The 17,435-nt window shown below is 42.0% G+C and overlaps 1 protein-coding gene across 1 annotated transcript in view; it reads right to left on the reverse strand.

Moving 5' to 3' along the window:
* LOC112622507 (glutathione S-transferase A3) overlaps window positions 1-15,429 on the reverse strand; it is a 33,478-nt gene extending 18,049 nt beyond the window's left edge. The window contains exon 1 of the mRNA XM_025382302.1: window positions 15,385-15,429. The gene's annotated coding sequence lies outside the window, so the exon portion shown is untranslated. The remainder of the gene's footprint in view (window positions 1-15,384) is intronic.
* Between the last annotated feature and the right edge of the window lie 2,006 nt (window positions 15,430-17,435).

The raw sequence follows: 17,435 nt of genomic DNA on the forward strand, positions 1-17,435 counted from the left end.
ACTCCCAAACCCAACCTTCCATCAAGTTTGCTGATTCTCTTCATTGTGTTTAAATCCATCTCTTCCTCACCACCCTTCTTCCTCTGCCCTACTTCTAGCCCTGTCATTACTCACCTGAGTTCTTACGGAAGCCTCTTTTGCCGACCCTTGATTTTCCCTATATATTAGTTAAGATGCTTTCAGCTTCGTATAAGAGAAAACTCAGAAGTGTTTTGAATAGCAATAAGAAAGATAACATCTCAGCAAGAAATCTGAAAGTAGGCCAAGTGCAGTGGCTTGAGCCTGTAGTCCCAACTCTTTGGGAGGCTAAGGTGGGAGGGTCACTTGAACCCAGGAGTTTGAGACCAGTCTCACAATATAGCAAGACCCTGTCTCTACAAAAAATTAAAAAATTAGCTGGGCATGTTGGCACATGCCTGTGCTCCTAGCTACTCAGGAGGCTGAGGTAGAAAAATCACCTAAGCCTGGAAGGTCGAGACTGCAGTGAGCCGTGATTGCAAAGCAAAATAAATCTGGAAGTATCTCTAGAGATGATTAACTTGGCAACATAACGTGATCCAGGACCCTGTGAGTCCACTGAGTGGCTTCATCAAGGTCGTGCCCTGTGCCAGACGAGGATCACCACAGCCTTCCCATGACACATTTTGGCAGGAGGGGGTTTCTCCTGAGCATGTCTTTTTGTGAGAAAGTGAAACACCTCCTGCAAGCTTCTCAGCTGACTTCTTTCTCCTTTTAAGTCAAGGTTGTACATGGACACATAAACACATGACTATGATTGTCTTAGACTAATCAAAATTCAGTGATGGAACTGATTCCATGAGAGGGTGATGCCAGAACAAAACTGAGAAATGCTGTTGCGTGGGCCACCAAATGTGCCTGCTATCATTCACCTTCCTCACTGAGCTCCTCTGCACAAAATTCACTCCCTAGTGCAGTCGAATCTATTACACTCAGATTTAAAGCCCTTCAGTGGCTCCTGGTGATTGAAGGCCCTCATTTTATGTTCTAGGAGCATAAACTTCAAAATATTTCTACACATGCCACTCTTTTCAACGCCTACATTATACCTCTTTTATTCTCATGCTCACATTGAGCCTTCCAGACTCTCCTGAAAGAGATAACCTCCCTTCTCACCCAAAACTGGGCTAAATATCCCTAGTTAAAATCCCATGCAAGGCTTTACCCACCCACTGTGGAGACAACCACGGTGGTTGTTTAGGGCTGACTTTCATTCTGATTGTTTGGGTATCCAATTTGATTAGTCCCTGCCCTTCCTAAAATCTATTGTTAAGCACATTTTACATTACCTTACTCTTATAACACTCTTGCCATCCATCATGTCAATTATAATATTACATTAAAATTATCTGCTTATGTGATGGTTCTTTACTAAACTACAAGAGCATTGAGATCATGTGTATTATCTTATGGGTCTTTGTAGCTGCTACACCTTCCATCCAGTTGCCATGAAGTGAGCTTTCAATGACTTCATCTATCGTTATAGTGGAACCAGTTGCATACAAAAGGGTAAAGGAGAGGAAGGAGTCAAAAATGGTGCCAATGAGTGGAATAATTTTGATAGGAAGAAAGTTGTGTGGGGAGTGCCATTTGGGTGGGAACAAAAACTTTGTGGCGTAAAGATTTTGCCATCTGGAGTTTTAGGGGACAGCAGGACTGCCCTGACAAGATGAGGGGTTGGGGTCTATTTCAGAGTCCAGGAGTATATATAATGATGGTGTGGTCATCAATATAGAGAGGATACTGTAAAGCATTAGAAAAAAATCTGTTAATCTCCAGTTGAAAACCTGTATATGTAGTGAAAATAGGGGTGAAGGTCTTAGCTTAGATGTCACTACTTCCCCATCCCCTCCTCATCCAGGCTTCCTACACCTGTTATGAACTCCCATAGGAACCTGTTCTAGCCACATCATCATTCTTATCACATAATATTATTGTTATTATCATTATTAGTGGTTTGAGTATCTTCCCTATTAGACTATAAGCACCTTGAGGGCAGGGACCATGTCTACGTTCATCTCTACTGCATCCCTAGCCCAGCATCCAGCAAAGTAGGAAGCACTTAAGAATTTCTTTTTCTTTCTTTCTTTCTTTCTTTCTCTTTCTTTCTTTCTTTCTTTCTTTCTTTCTTTCTTTCTTTCTTTCTTTCTTTTTCTTTCTTTCTCTTTCTTCCTTTCTTCCTTTCTCTCCTTTCTCTCTTGCTCTTTCTTTCTTTCTGTCTTTCTTTCTTTCTGTCTTCCTCTCTCTCCTCTTTTCCTTCCTTCCTTCCTTCCTTCTTTCCTTCCTTCCTTCCTTCCTTCCTTCCTTCCTTCCTTCCTTCTTTCCTTCCTTCATTCCTTCTTTCCTTCTTTTTGAGACAGGATCTGGTTGTGTCACCCAAGCTGGAGTGCTGTGGTGCGATCATGGCTCACTGCAGCCTCAAACTCCCATGCTCAAGTGATCCTCCTGCCTCAACCTTCCTAACAGCTGGGAGCACCGGTACATGCCACTATACCCAGCTAATTTTTGTTTTGTCTTTTTGTAGAGACAGGGTCTTACAATATTGCCCAAGCTGGTCTTAAACTCCTGGGCTCAAGCAATTGTCCCTCCTTGGCCTCCCAAAGTGCTGGAATTACAGGTCTGAGCCACCACACCCAGCTAAGAACAATTTTTTAACTGAATGAATGTTGAAAATAATTTTACTAGCTAAGACTTACTAAGTAGCTGCTTTTGTAGCAGGTACCATGCTAATTGCTTTTTCATGTATCATCTTGTGTAATCCTACTAATCCTCCTTTTATGCTGGTAGCATTACCATCCTCACTCTACAGATGTGGAAACTGTGGCTTAGAAAGTTTAAACAATTTACCCAAGGTTAGAGCTAGAGAGGATAGTGGAAAATGAGCCTTCTCTCTTGAACACATTATACTGCCTTCCAATTTTAGTAAAGAGGTAGAATCTAATAGGTAATCCATGGGTCTATATTTATCTCAGTCCTGCACAATATTTTTAAAACATTTAAACTGTCAAAGTCAAATAAAATATAAAGATGAAGCTTTGGCTGGGTGTGGTGGCTCATGCCTGTAATCCCAGCACTTAAGGAGGCCAAGGTGGATGGATTCCTTGAGACCAGGAGTTCAGGACCATCCTGGCCAACATGGCGAAACACTGTCTCTACTAAAATTTAAAAAATTAGCCACGCATGGTGGTACATGCCTGTAATCCCAGCTACCTCGGGAGGCTGAGGCACAAGAATTGCTTGAACCCAGGAGGTGGAGGTTGCAATGAGCCGAGATCATGCCACTACACTCCAGCCTGGGCGACAGAGTAAGGCTCTGTTTAAAAAAAAAAAAAAAAAAAAAAAAAAAAGATGAAACTCTAAATTGAAGACATTTTATTTGTGAAGTAATAATTGTAATTTGAGGCATACACACAGAACGGGTGGTCTTCAGTATGTCCAAAGAACAAGGAGAGGGTTGGGAGTTTTATTAGAAAGGAAAATCTCAGCTATAGTTTTGCAAAAAAAGCTAATTGGTACTAGAGAAGTTTTTGAGAACTGGCAAGCTCTGATTAGTGAGTGATAGTGGTAAGTAAAATCAGTCAGAGTCACAGCAGGTTGGTTCGGCAGCCATTAGGTAAAATAGTCTTAGAGTTACAGCAGGCCGTTTCAGCAGCTGAGCTTGTGGAAAATTTAATTTTGGAGGCAGGTTCTATGTCTCCTGAGTGCTTTTTTACCCTTGGCTCTGATTTAGTTGGGTATGACAAGAATAACCCAATTTGTATAATAAACCTATACAAAACCAACCATGAAAATTGGGAAATTTTACATAAACATTCCAGATATCAGGCTTGTTTTGGAAAACTTCAGAAAAACTGGAGAAGTTGGGTAGGCTCAGCTACATCAGCAATTGACTGGAACTGAGTAGTGGCGGCCCGCCTTAAGGGTCCTGAGCCCTGTCCACTACCCAGACTCAGACATGCCCCCTGAGCATCCACTGGGGCATCTCCACCCACTGGCCCACTTCATTTATTGGCCCACATGCACCCTGGGCCATTTTATATTGCAATTTTGGATCTATCAGAGAATCCTCATAGTTCTTTTATTATTCATTTCCACTTTTCTTTTTCCTGAGAAGCAGAGTTCATTGGTGTTTTTGTTTTTTCAGTCTCTTCTTAGGTTTGTTTTTTTTTTTTTTTAGACGTTACCTATTAATCCACACTTTTTCATTTTCAAATGAATTAACGTTCAAAAGTAAGAAGGCTGATTTCAAAATCCTCTCGGGGAGACAGCTACCTCATTACTCCAAAGTCACAACTCATGTTTAACCAGCAGCAAAGTCCATTCTTCCCTTCAGGCTGGTGGAGCTGCCTCCTCAGGTCCCGCCTCAGATAAAGCTATTTCCTCTCTTCCCTTGCAAGTCTCCAGTGGGAAGTCCTTCAGAGCAGTGCCTCATATAAAATAAACATCTGGAGATAGAGAGCTTGCAAAATCACAGACTCCTGAGCCACCACAAGAGGAAAGATTCTGGTTTAGTCATTGCAGATGGGGCTCTTGAGGCAAAAAAAGGCTTCTTGCATTTCTACCCAGAAGTTCTGTATCTAGACATATATCCAAAATAATTGAGGGCAGGATCTCAAAGAGTTATTAGTATATCCATGTTCATAGCATCATTATTCGTGACAGCCAAAAGGTGGAAGCAACCCAAGTGTACATAGAAGGATGAATGTGTAAACAGGATATCATCATTTCTTCACGGCCTTTTGGCTAAGACCAAGTGTAGCAACAAGATGTTGTATATACATTCAATGGAATATTATTCAGCCTTTAAAAAGAAGGAAATTTTGATACATGCTATAACATGGTTGAACCTTGAGGATATTAAGCTAAGTGAAATAAATCAGTCACAAAAGAACAAATACTATACGACTGCACTTACATGAGGTATCTAGAGTAGTCAAGTTCATAGAGACAGAAAATAGAATGGTGATTTCCTAGGGTTTAGGGGAAAAGTAAATGGGGAGTTAGCGTTTAATGGGTGCAGAATTTCAGTTTTGCAAAATGAAAATAGTTCTGAAGATGGAAGGTAGTGATAGTAGAATAACAATGTGGAATGTAGTTAACACTACGGAACAGTACACCTAAAGATGGTTAAGCTGGTGGATGAGTGGATAAAGAAAATGTGGTGTACATATACACAATCGATATTATTCAGCCATTTAAAAAAAGAGTAAAATCCTGTCATTTGCAGCAACATGAATGGAATTGGAGGTTCTTAAGTGCAATTAGCCAGGCACAGAAAGACAAATATCACCTGTTCTCACTCATATGTGGGAACTAAAACATTTGATTTCATGGAAGTCGAGAGTGGAATGATGGTTACCAGAGGCTGGGAAGAGTCAGAGGCAGAGATCAAGAGACATTGGTTGATAGTTACAAAAATGCAGTTAGAGAGAAGAAATAAGTTCTAGACAGGGCGACAATAGTTAACAACAATTTATCGCATATTTTAAAATAGCTAGAAGTGATGATTTGTAATGTTGCCAATCTGAACAAATGATCAATGTTCAAGGTGATGGATATCCTAAATACCATGATTTGGTCAATACACATTGTATGTGTGTGTCAAAATGTCACATGTACTCTGTAAATATATATGATTATTATGTATCAATAAAAGTGGTTAAGCTGATGTTATGTGTATTTTGCTATAATTAAAATTAATAATAATAAAAAATGATTTCCATTCTAATAAGGCCCCTGGGGATGCCAAGAGAGCTGGTCTATGGACCACACATTGAGTAGCACTGCTTTAAAGGATCACACCAACCATAGAAACATTGGCAATGTAAGCCGATTAGCCCAGAGAGATGCAAGCTCCGTTCTTTTGAGCAAAGGGTGAAGCAGCATCTGAGCCACCTGCCACTGTACCAGAAGTTGGGAGACCTTCATTTTACTCCTGATTTTATCACTGGCTCACTCTGTGTTCTCAATAGGGCAAAGCTCTTAACCTTCCTGTGGCTTATTTTTACATCCATAAAATAAGAGTTTGGATAAGAGTCTGGACCAGATGATCCCTACATTTCCTTTGGGCTAGGAGAATGCATAATTTGGATCTGCAAGTGATTCCAAGAGAGAGCTAAGGCTAGCCAAAGGAATGCCTGTGCTATGTGAGGCAGAGCAGGTCTAGGGCTGCCAGGCTTTTCCAGTCCTGGGGAAAAACAAACTATTTCCCATGGGGAAACTGGGTTCCTTCTGGATGGTTCTAAAGGTTTTAGATCAGTGTTCAGCAGGCCTGAAATCTGACAAGTGACCATTTGAACCTCTGATTCCAGTGTTTGGTAGCTTTCCAGAATGTGAGAGTCCAGTTGAGAGAGAAAGCCACAAAATGACTGTGAAGGATGCTTCTCTCCAGTATTTTTAGAGACACTTGCCAAGGTACATGTGAACAACAGCCTGGTTTTATCACTTCTGCCTGTTGTATTGAAAACCCAGCTTGTTTTCTCATATTACAACTGGTAACTAAAAATTCCAAATTCATTTCAACAAAGCATTCCAAAGAGAGTGTTTATCTCAATTTATCCCCCAACTACTACATGGTTCTAAGGAAGGAGACCACTACTACTCCTGCTGCCCTCCTCCCCCAAACCTTGCCTAGTTCACAAGACAGGAGGAAAGAGAGAAAGCAAAAAGTTGGAAAGAAACAAAAGTAAGATAAATAGCCAGACAACCTTGGTACCACCACTCGGCCCTAGCAGTTAAAAAAGTAATAATAATAACATCAACCCCGGACCTAAACTACTTGTGTTATCTCTAAATTCCAGACATTGTATGAAAAAGTATTGCAAAACTTTCTGTTCTGTTAGCTGATGCATGTACCCCCAGTTACATTCCCCATGCTTGCTGGATTTATTGTAATCTTTTCACATGGACCCCTTAGAATTGTAAGCCTTTAAAAAGGCCAAGAATTTCTTTTTCAGAGAGCTTGGCTCTTAAGACACAAGTCTGCCGATGCTCCCGGCTGAATAAACCTCTTCCTTCTTTAATCCAGTGTCTGAGGAGTTTTGTCTGCAGCTCGTCCTGCTACATTTCTTGGTTCCCAGGCCGGGAAGCGAGGTGATTAACAGATGTCCAAGGCAGCCCCTTAGGCATCTATGCCTGCCCTGTAGAGCATCCCTGTGGGGGAATCCAGCCAGCCTGAGTGACATGGATCTTGAGAGCGCTCCCGGGTAGGCATTTGCCCCGGTGGAACACCTTGTCAGAGCGGTGCATGGCAGGCCCCTGCAGAGGATCAATGCAGTGGCTGGACACCAGGAAGGAACTGGCACTTTAAGTCCAGACATCTGAAACTTGGTAAGACTGGTCTTTGGAACTTGCCCAGTCCATTTGAGTGGAAGTGTGGCCTGATCACCCATGGTGTGCCTGTACCGGCACTTTGGTTTTTGCTTTTGACTTGACTTGAATTGCTTGATACTTTGGTTTTTGTTTATGACTTGACTTGAATTGCTTGATAAACAGGCATGCCTTTATTAACACTTTGGTTTTAAGTTGGGGGGTCCTTGCTCCCAGAGCTCGCAAGATGGTAGTGGGCCACTTCCAAGATGGTGGCAAGCCTCATGTTCTCTGACCTGGGGTTCTTGGCCTCATGGATTCCAAGGAATGGAATCTTGGGCCATGCGTGAGTGTTATAGTTCTATTAGAAGCTGTGGGACATGGAAGAGACCCGTGGAACCCAGCGACTAGTGTTCAGCTCGATTAGACAAAGCCAGGCACTTAGCCATGCAGGAACAATGACAAGCCTTTAGTCCAATCAGGAATGGCAATGGGCGCCTGGCTGAATCAGGAGCACAGCGGACACCCTGCTGGATCTAGAGGGATGGAAGTCAGCAGCGGGTCTGCTACAGCAGCAAACAACAGTGATGGATGGCAAGCAAAAGCTCAGCCCGAGCCGTAACAAACACGAAACAGAAGAGTGTGCAGTGGCAAGATTTAGTAGAGTGAAAACAGAGTTCCTATAAAATGAGAGGGAACCCAAAGGGGTTTACGTTGCTGGCTCAAATGCCTGGGTTTATATCCCTATCATTGTCCCTCCCACTGTGCTCTCAGGCAATAGATGATTGCCTATTTCTTTACCTCCTGTTTTTGTCTAATTAGCATTTTAATGAGCTCTTTACTACCTGATTGGTCGGGTGTGAGCTAAGTTGCAAGCCCCATGTTTAAAAGTGGATGCGGTCACCTTCCCAGCTAGGCTTAGGGATTCTTAGTTGGCCTAGGAAATCCAGCTAGTCCTGTCTCTCAGTGACAGGGGTCAGAGGACAGCCAGTGTACCTGTATCAAATACCTTTATATTGATTCTTGGTTAAATATAATATAGACAAAACCGGCATAAATTTAGCCCTGTTTTACAGCTTATTGCAAGAAAGCCAAAAGTAAAAGTAAGAGCAGCTTTGCCAGCAGACACAGAGTTAAAAAGGGAGTTGAGAAGCCAGTTTTGCAGGAGCCACCAAAGATAATAGAAATTCTTTCTCCATATGTCTCAGCCTATCCCCCTTTACCGAGGCCAACAGCCCTCTCAGAAACCAGATTCAGGAGCTAACATGCCCCAGGTCTCACCTCAAAGGGGAGGATCGGAGTTTCAAGAGGCCAAGGAAGGAAGTCAAGATACTCAAGTGGGTCTTCTCAGATCTGGTCTTGCTGGAGCTATGCAAATGCCTCTCAGGGAGATGCGAGGACCTGTCTATTACAATGACCAGGCCCACATCCAGCGGGGGGCAGCAGACTTTCATCTATCAGCCCTTTTCAACCATTGATCTACTAAACTGGAAACACCCTGAACCCACCACCTTGCTCTGGCAGCTAGAGCCCTGTTGAGCATAACTGTGTAGAGGTGTTGGACTCAGTTTACTCTAGCAGACCTGACCTCCAGGACCAGCCTTGGGCATCAGCAGACTGGGAGCTATACGTGGACGGGAGCGGCTTCATCAACCCACAAAGAGAGAGATGTGCAGGATATGCAGTGATAACCCTGGATACTGTCGTTAAGCTGAGCTCATTGCTTTAATTCGGGCCTTAGAACTTAGCCAAGGTAAGACTGTAAACATTTACACTGACTCTCGGTATGCTTGTTTAACCCTCCAAGTGCATGACGAATTATATAAAGAAAAGGGCTGGTTAAACTCTAGAAAAAGGAAAAAGACCCAGAGAATGCAACTCAGCTTCAGTGTTTGCAGAGGTACCGAGAGGCACTTCTGCAGAGGCTAACAGTTAGTAGAAAAAAAAGCAATTGATATAAAAAAGATTTCAGAAGTGCTTCAAGGAGCTGACAAGAGCCTAAGTCAGTTTTTATAAGAGGCTCTATAAAGCATTTTGACTTTACACCCATTTAACCTTGAGGCTGCTGAAAATCAGTATATATGAATACTTCATTTGTAAAGCAAGCCCAAGGTAATATCAAGCAGAAGCTGCAGGCATGAATACCACCCAGTCTATAAAAGTGGACACCAAGGTGTATGTTAACTGTGACCGAGGAACAAAACTGGAAAGAGCAAAAGCAACAAGTATGGCAGCTAGGCATGCCAAGGATTAAGTCCCTCTCCCCAGCTCAGTTCTACCTAAAAAAAGAAGGAGCCAGGGACTGGCGCTGGGAAAAGAGCAAAAGGAAAAGAAAGACTAAGAGTAAGCGTGAAAAAGAGAATCAGAAGAAAATAGGAGAGACAGACAGCAGTGCACGGGGGCAGGGCCCGTGCCATTGCCTGGCCCTGCCAACTGACTGTAGGAGCAGGAAGGGAAAAAAAAAATTAATTAAAGGCTTAAGAAGAAAAAGAAAAAGAAAAGGCTTAAGAAGAAAAAGCCAATCTGTTGGCAACAGCTCTTATAAAAAGAGATTAGCAATGTGAGAGGACATGGACGTGGATGTAGACATAGAAGAAGTCAAGTTAGGCAAGGATTCAAGAGCCAGACAAGGCTAGACAGAGATTAATGTGTGAGATACAAAAAGAAAGGACACTAGAAAGATAAATGTTCAGAAGACAATGAGGAAAATGGCCAAGGCCGCAAGACAAACAGGCCATCGGCCAAGGGCTGCCGCACCTTGGAGGAACCAAATACTGATCTGATCAGGCTGGCAGGAGCTGAAGAATGTAAAGACTAGATCAGACCAGCCACCTTCTCATTAGGCTCCCAGGAGCCGATGGTCATATTAAAAGTTAAAAGCAGCAAGATTCTGCCATATCTGGATTCCAATTTCTCACTGACGGCTAAGCCACTAGATAAGAGTTACAAAGTAGGGAGAAGAAAAAGAACCCCTTCTGTAAGAAACTTAAACAGGAGAAAGAGCCATACCTTGTGAAAATTTGTTTATAGACATTACAGAACTGCCCCATGCCAGAGGCTATTGGTACATGCTAATGCTTGTTTGCACCTTTTCAGGGTCAGTTAAACCTTTCCCCACCTGGATAGAAAAAGTACAAGAAGTAACTAAAGTACTGTTAAAAGACATTATCGGGCTGGGCGCGGTGGCTCACGCCTGTAATCCCAGCACATTCGGAGGCCGAGGTGGCAGATCACGAGGTCAGGAGATCGAGACCATCCTGGATAACATGGTGAAACCTCATCTCTACTAAAAGTACAAAAAATTAGCCGGGCGTGGTGGCGGGCGCCTGTAGTCCCAGCTACTCGGGAGGCTGAGGCAGGAGAATGGCGTGAACCTGGGAGGCAGAGCTTGCAGTGAGCCGAGATCGCGTCAGGGGACTCCAGCCTGGGCGACAGAGTGAGACCCCGTCACACACACTAAAAAAGGACATTACCCCATTACCCCAGGTTTAGACTGCCTCTAACTTTAAAGTCAGACAATAGGCCAGCATTTGTAGCTAAAATAGTTCAAGATTTAACAAGACCGTTAAAAATAAAATAGAAGTTACACACAGCCTATCAGCTGCAAAGTTGAAGAAAAGGTGGAACACATGAACTGGACACTTGAGCAGCCACTGAAGAAACATTGCCAGGAAATTCATTTAAGATAAAATCAGGTTTTTGCCTATGGTCCTCCTCCAAGTCTGGTGCACCTCCACCAAACAAACTAGGTATTTGCCCTTTAAGATTTTATTCGGTTGGCCACCCCCAAATCATAGGTCAAATTAAAGGTGACCTCGAGGAACTAAAGGAATTAACCTTAAGAAAGCGAATGCAGGCTTTAGAAATAGCCATACAAAGTGTTTATAATTAAATACATACAAATGCCTATAAGTCTGACACCCCTTTAAATCTAGTGACTCTGTTTAAGTTAAAAAGTAAAATCTAATTTTTCTAGGACCCATATAGGGTGGGCCCTTTACTGTAATCTTGTCCACTCCCACTGCTGTTAAAGTTGCAGGTGTTGTGTCTTAGATCCATTGTGTCTAATCCATCACTTGATTCACAGACACACACACACACATGCACACATGTAGGTGTCGAAGAAAGAGTCAGAAAGCAGCCCCTGGTTTTTCATTTGGTTTGAACTCATTCCATTTGTGGGAATTATAACGTCTGTCCTTAAGAGTCTGCAGATAAACCAAACCCTTCAAGGACATCTTTTTGTCTTTCTTGATGTGGATGCCCTGATTAAACTGGAGATGATTTTGGAAATTGCTCATGGAAATTTACATGGAGAAGGCTTTGCAATTTCATTCCCGGAAGAGGCTGGGGGGGCTGCACCCCCCTTCACCAGAGGTATCTCCACTGTGTCTCCAGGGTATCACCTGATTCGATGAGCTCTGGCTTCCCTTCCCTTCCCAGTCCTGGGGCTCCCCTGTCTATATGTTTTATACTTCACAGGGCACTTTATCACTACACAGAGCTACTCTCTGTGATGCCTTCTGAGAGGAAGAAATGTAACTAAATTATAGTTTTAAATTCACCCACAAAGACCTGAAAAGAAAATGGAATTAACTAGATTATTGGATTCTTTTGCAATTGTAAAGGGAAATGGGGGCATTTAGAATTCTGGGAAATAGCAGCTACTTTTAAGTATATATTACAGCTCTATGAACAGGCGACATGGCTTAAGTAACACTTGAGAATTCTCCACATCCCACCTGCCATTTGTACTGCAACTTTAAAGTTGGAATAATATCTCTTTATCTTTTATTTAGTTTGAAGAAGAATTTCTTGAAACAAGAGAACAATATGAAAGTTGCAGTAGAGACAGGGTCTCACCATGTTGGCCAAGCTAGTCTTGAACTCCTGACCTCTAGTGATCCACCCGCCTTAGCCTCCCAAAGTGCTGGGATTACAGGCATGAGCCACCACGTCTGGTCACATTCATATTCTTGACCTATCAATTCTTGTTTTAGGAATTATTATAAAGGAATAAGTATGGGTGTGAGCAAAGAAATAGCTATAAGAGGCCAAGTGTGGTGGCTCACACCTGTAATCCTAGTACTTTGGGAGGCTGAGGTGGGAGAATTGTTTGAGCTCAGTAGTTCAAGACCAGCCCAGACAACAGAGTGAGATCCCCATCTCTATAAAAACTTTTTTTGAATAAAAAAAATAGCTGTAAGAATGTTAACAGGGGCCAGGTGCGGTGGCTGTCACCTGTAATCCCAGCACTTTGGAGGTTAAGGTAGATGGATCATGAGGTCAGGAGTTTGAGACCAGCCTGGCCAACATGGTGAAACCCTGTCTCTACTAAAAATACAAAAATTAGCTGGGCGTGGTGGCATGAGCCTCTAATCCCAGCTACTCAGCAAGCTGAGGCAGGAGAATCGCTTGAACCCAGGAGACAGAGATTACGGGGAGCCGAGATCACGTCACTGCACTCCAGCCTGGGCGACAGAGCAAGACTCTGTCCCCCACCAAAAAATAAAAAAAAAGAATGTTAACATGGTAAAAATTGGAAAGAACCTGTTTCTAGGAAAAGGAGACTGGTTATGTAAATTATGATACTTCTCTACAAGGAGTATAAACTACTAATTTAAAATGTTCTTATGTAATAGGAAAGAGGAAGGTCCTTGAGCCCAGGGCAGAACAGAATATACACTATTTTGTTTTGTGCAAGAAAGTTGAGAGTTGCAAAGAATATGACTATATATTCTGATTTGCTTTTATCTGCATAAATAGGAACACTGGAAGTATACATATGATGTCAATAAAGTGATTATGGGAGCAGGGTGGTGGGAGGGAAGGGGTGAGAATGAGACTTCTGAATTTATGCTCTTTTTACATAACTCTCACTTTTTTTAATTTTTTTTTTTTAGATGAGGTCTCACTCTGTTGCCCAGGCTGGAGTACAATGGCATGATCTTGGCTCACTACAACCTCCATCTCCCGGGTGCAAGTGATTCTCCTGCCTCAGCCTCCTTAGTAGCTGGGATTACAGGTGAACACCACCACACCTGGCTAATTTTTTATATTTTTAGGAGAGACGGGGTCTCACCATGTTGGCCAGGCTGGTCTCAAACTCCTGACCTCTAGTGATTTGCCCGCCTCAGCCTCCCAAAGTGCTGGGATTACAAGCATGAAACATCGCACCCGGCCATAGCTCTAATTTTTTTTAAGAAGATGTGATTCTATTGATCAATGAAAATAAAATAGCATACTATTGCAAAAGAATATTTGTTGACCTGTAAACGTATTCATGATAATTGAAAAGAATGTTAAATGAAGGCCACAAAACAATCTTTAGTATGACCCTATTTGGAGGGAAAATGCAAAATAATAGGTCAGGAAATCTCATGCAGATAACATTTGGCTGGTGAGATTATAGGTCTTTTTTCTTTTCTTTTTTGAGACAGAGTCTTGCTCTGTAGCCCAGGCTGGAGTGCAGTGGTGCGATCTCGGCTCACTGAAACCTCCACCTCCCGGGTTCAAGCAATTCTCCTGCCTCAGCCTCCCGAGTAGCTGGGATTACAGGCATGCACCACCACGCACAGCTAATTTTTATATTTTTAGTAGAGAAGGGGTTTCACCATGTTGGCCAGACTGGTCTCGAACTCCTGACCTCAGGTGCTCTGCCCACCTCGGCCTCCTAAAATGCTGGGATTACAGGCGTGAGCCATCGCACCCGGCCAGTCTTTTTTCTTTTCTTCTTTTGGTTTACACAAACGTCTAACATAACTATATGAACTTGCATTTCTTTTATTGTAAGAAAAATTGCTAATTCTTAAACCACAAGACCCGTGGTTACCTATTAGATAAAATGTTTCTCAGGAATTGGAACAGAGGCCAGGTAAGGTCTGGCGGGAGGGGAATTCTGTCTGAGGGCTGGGGCAGTGCCACAGGAGGCTGACAGCACCCCCTAAGCAAATGCTTTGAACAATGGAGGAACTATCTGGGAGCCCACAATCAGGGGGACTAAAAGCAGGCAGGGTCATCTGGTAGGACCTAGAGGGAGAAGCAACAAAGACAGATGTGTCAGTTTTGCTTTGCCAGGAAGCAAAGCTTTAAAAGCACTAAAAACAGGAAAGTTTTTAACGTTCATGCTAAATGTTCACGCTAGACATCAAAATAATCAATTATTTTCCCCCTTCATAAAGTTTTATTTCCTAACAGATCCTATAGATAAGTAAGAGAAAAATAACCAAAATGAAGAAAAGAATGATTTTTTATTTACTTTTTTTTTTTTTTTGAGAGGAGTCTCGCTGTGTCCCCAGGCTGGAGTACAGAGGCACAATCTCAGCTCACTGCAACCTCCGCCTCCCGGGTTCAAGCGATTGTCCTGCCTCAGCTTCCCAAGTAGCTGGTATTACAGGCACACGCCGCCACGCCCAGTTAATTTTTGTATTTTTAGTAGAGACGGGGTTTCACCGTGTTGGCCAGGATGGTCTTGATCTATTGACCTCGCAATCCGCCCGCCTCGGCCTCCCAAAGTGTTGGGATTACAAGCATGAGCCACTGCGCCTGGTCAGAATGATTTTTAAAACAGTATTCTTGGGCTGGGCATGGTGGCTTATGCCTGTAATCCCAACACTTTGGTGGGCCAAGGCCAGGGGACTGCTTGAGGCCAGGTGTTTGAGGCCATCCTGGGTAACACAGAGAAACCCCCATCTCTACAAAAAAAAAAGAAAAAAAGTTAGCCAGGTGTGGTGGCGCACACCTGTGGTACCAGCTACTCTGGAGGATGAGGTGGGAGGATCGCTTGAGTCCAAGAGGTCAAGTCTGCAGTGAGCCATGATCATGCCACTGCACTCCAACCTGGGCAACAGAGTGAGACCTTGTCTCAAAAAAACAAACAAAAACAACAATAACAACAACAACAAAACCCCACCACACACACACACACACACACACACACACACACACACACACACACGCCAGTGTTCTTAAGTTTCTTTTGAGATTGACCTAGAGGCATATTTTGCTTCAGTCTTTGTTCATTTTTTTCTGGGCTTTGTGTGGATGTTAATACACTACCTTTAGTAAAGGGAAGTCAGAAAGAACAGAAGCACTGCGTTCTTCCATCATTAAAATAGCTTCTAACAGCTGTATGTCTGCCCAGCTGAATTTGTTGCCAACAAGAAAATCCTCTCCATGGTCATTCAAAATCTACAGAAAGAAAAATAATAAAGAATATCAAATGAGAGTAAAAACCATTTTGCATGTCTAAATACTTAACAAGAGCATGAAACCTTTGTTCTGATTAGATTTAATGAAGAATCTTAACAACAACAACAAAAAATCTCCAGGGCTGGTAAAAATAGGATGAAACCAACACTCTAACACATGTTGTAAACTGGCACAATTTTGGTGGGGGGAATTTGTCAGTGATTATCAAGGCCTTTTGGGTGGTGAAATGCTGGTACTGGACTCCTGTTATAAACCTGGAGGTGGCTAAGTAAAATTGTATCCACCAGTGCAGAGAGACACAAAAGTTACAGCTAGCTTAAGCCTGCTGGCTATACCACCAATAGAAACAAGTGACAAATGTGATCCCAGAAGTCCAAAGCAGAGCCACATAGAAAGCTAATTTTTCACTATCCAGTGAAGAGTGAATATTTAGAAACCTCTCAGGTGCATCTGTGAGTACCAGATGCATTAAATGTGGGTTCACTTGATAAATAAGGAGCAAAGGTAAATTCAAGTGCTATGTCTCTTCTTGTGATACATGCAAGAATAAAAATAAATGTTAGTGTGGATGGGGAAAAATCACCAGAATCAGTGAATTCTATAGTACAAACACTTGATGAGATATATCAAATAAATGAAATGGAACTCCTGCTGAAGACAAACTCACAGCTAAAAATTACACAGCATATAAGGAAACCCAAGTCACCTATGAGACAGAGGTAACAAACTGATGAAAAAGAATTTTCAACCACAGAGCCAAAAATAAGAGTCGATTCTGTAAAGGGATAAAAATGTTTTCAAATCAAAGAGATGATAAAAAGGTGTTGTGGGTGAGCAACCACTCTCTGGGCTGGTGGCACCGGGTCAAAGAATTTACCAAGATAGTTGTAAAGAAAGGCAGATTTGTTCAAGAAAGTAGGAAACTATGTTGCGAGGAGGCAATGGGCAGGATCTGCAGAAGAGAAGCTGACTGCAAAGAAAGGCTTGCTGAAGATTTTATAGATAGTGTCTATGCTGTCTGCAAAAGAGGGCTTTGTGCAGTACTGATAATGCCATGATTGAAGTGAGCTAACGTGCAGGTGTCTGGTGATGGTTGGGCACAGAAAGATTGTGAGTTGTTTGCAATTTATTAATCTAGAATTCTATAAACATCTAAATCATTATTTTAGAGTAAAGGTAAAAATACAGATATTTTCTAGCAAAGACTGAAAGAGCTAACCACTTACAGACCTTTCCTGAAAGAAGTCCAAAAAAGATGTTCTTCCCTTAGAAGGAAAAAGCACCCAGAAGAAAGGCATGAGAAGCAAGGAGCAATGGTTAGCCAAGGAATCAGTTAAATATGTTGATAAATATACATAAGTTGTAGCTAAAAAAAAAAATTAGAAGAAGTTTAAAAACAAGTTGGATATAAAATATTATTTAACAAAAACAGAAACAGGAAGAAGTTTGGAGAAAAGTTGAATCTTTGTCCTATCAAGAGAAGGATAAAGATTAATAGTTTCAGAAAGAAATGTTTACCTTCTGAACCATAGAAGAAAAGCTGGAGATAAAGAAAACCAGATCATCTACCAGGATCTAGAAAAACAGAGGAAAACTCAAAGAAAAGTTTTGTTTTTGTAAATAGAATAAATAAAGCGAAAAGGATAAATACAAATGTATTAGCAATGACAAGATATTTGCCTCAAAAACAAAGTTGGTTGATAAAAACAAGTAGTAGAACAAACTTATAGTATGATGCTATGTACATAAAAATATTTTAAGATCCACACGTGTAAATACTTTTAAAACAGCTCAAAGCCAGGTCTCTATTTTTAAAAATGAAGAGAAAGAATTTACATCAAATTTCTGATAGTGGTTGCCTCTGAGAAGGGAGAGAGGAAGGGTATAATGTTTGAGTA

Source organism: Theropithecus gelada, chromosome 4 (genome assembly GCF_003255815.1).
Source record: "Theropithecus gelada isolate Dixy chromosome 4, Tgel_1.0, whole genome shotgun sequence".
NCBI classification, from domain to species: Eukaryota; Metazoa; Chordata; class Mammalia; order Primates; family Cercopithecidae; genus Theropithecus; species Theropithecus gelada.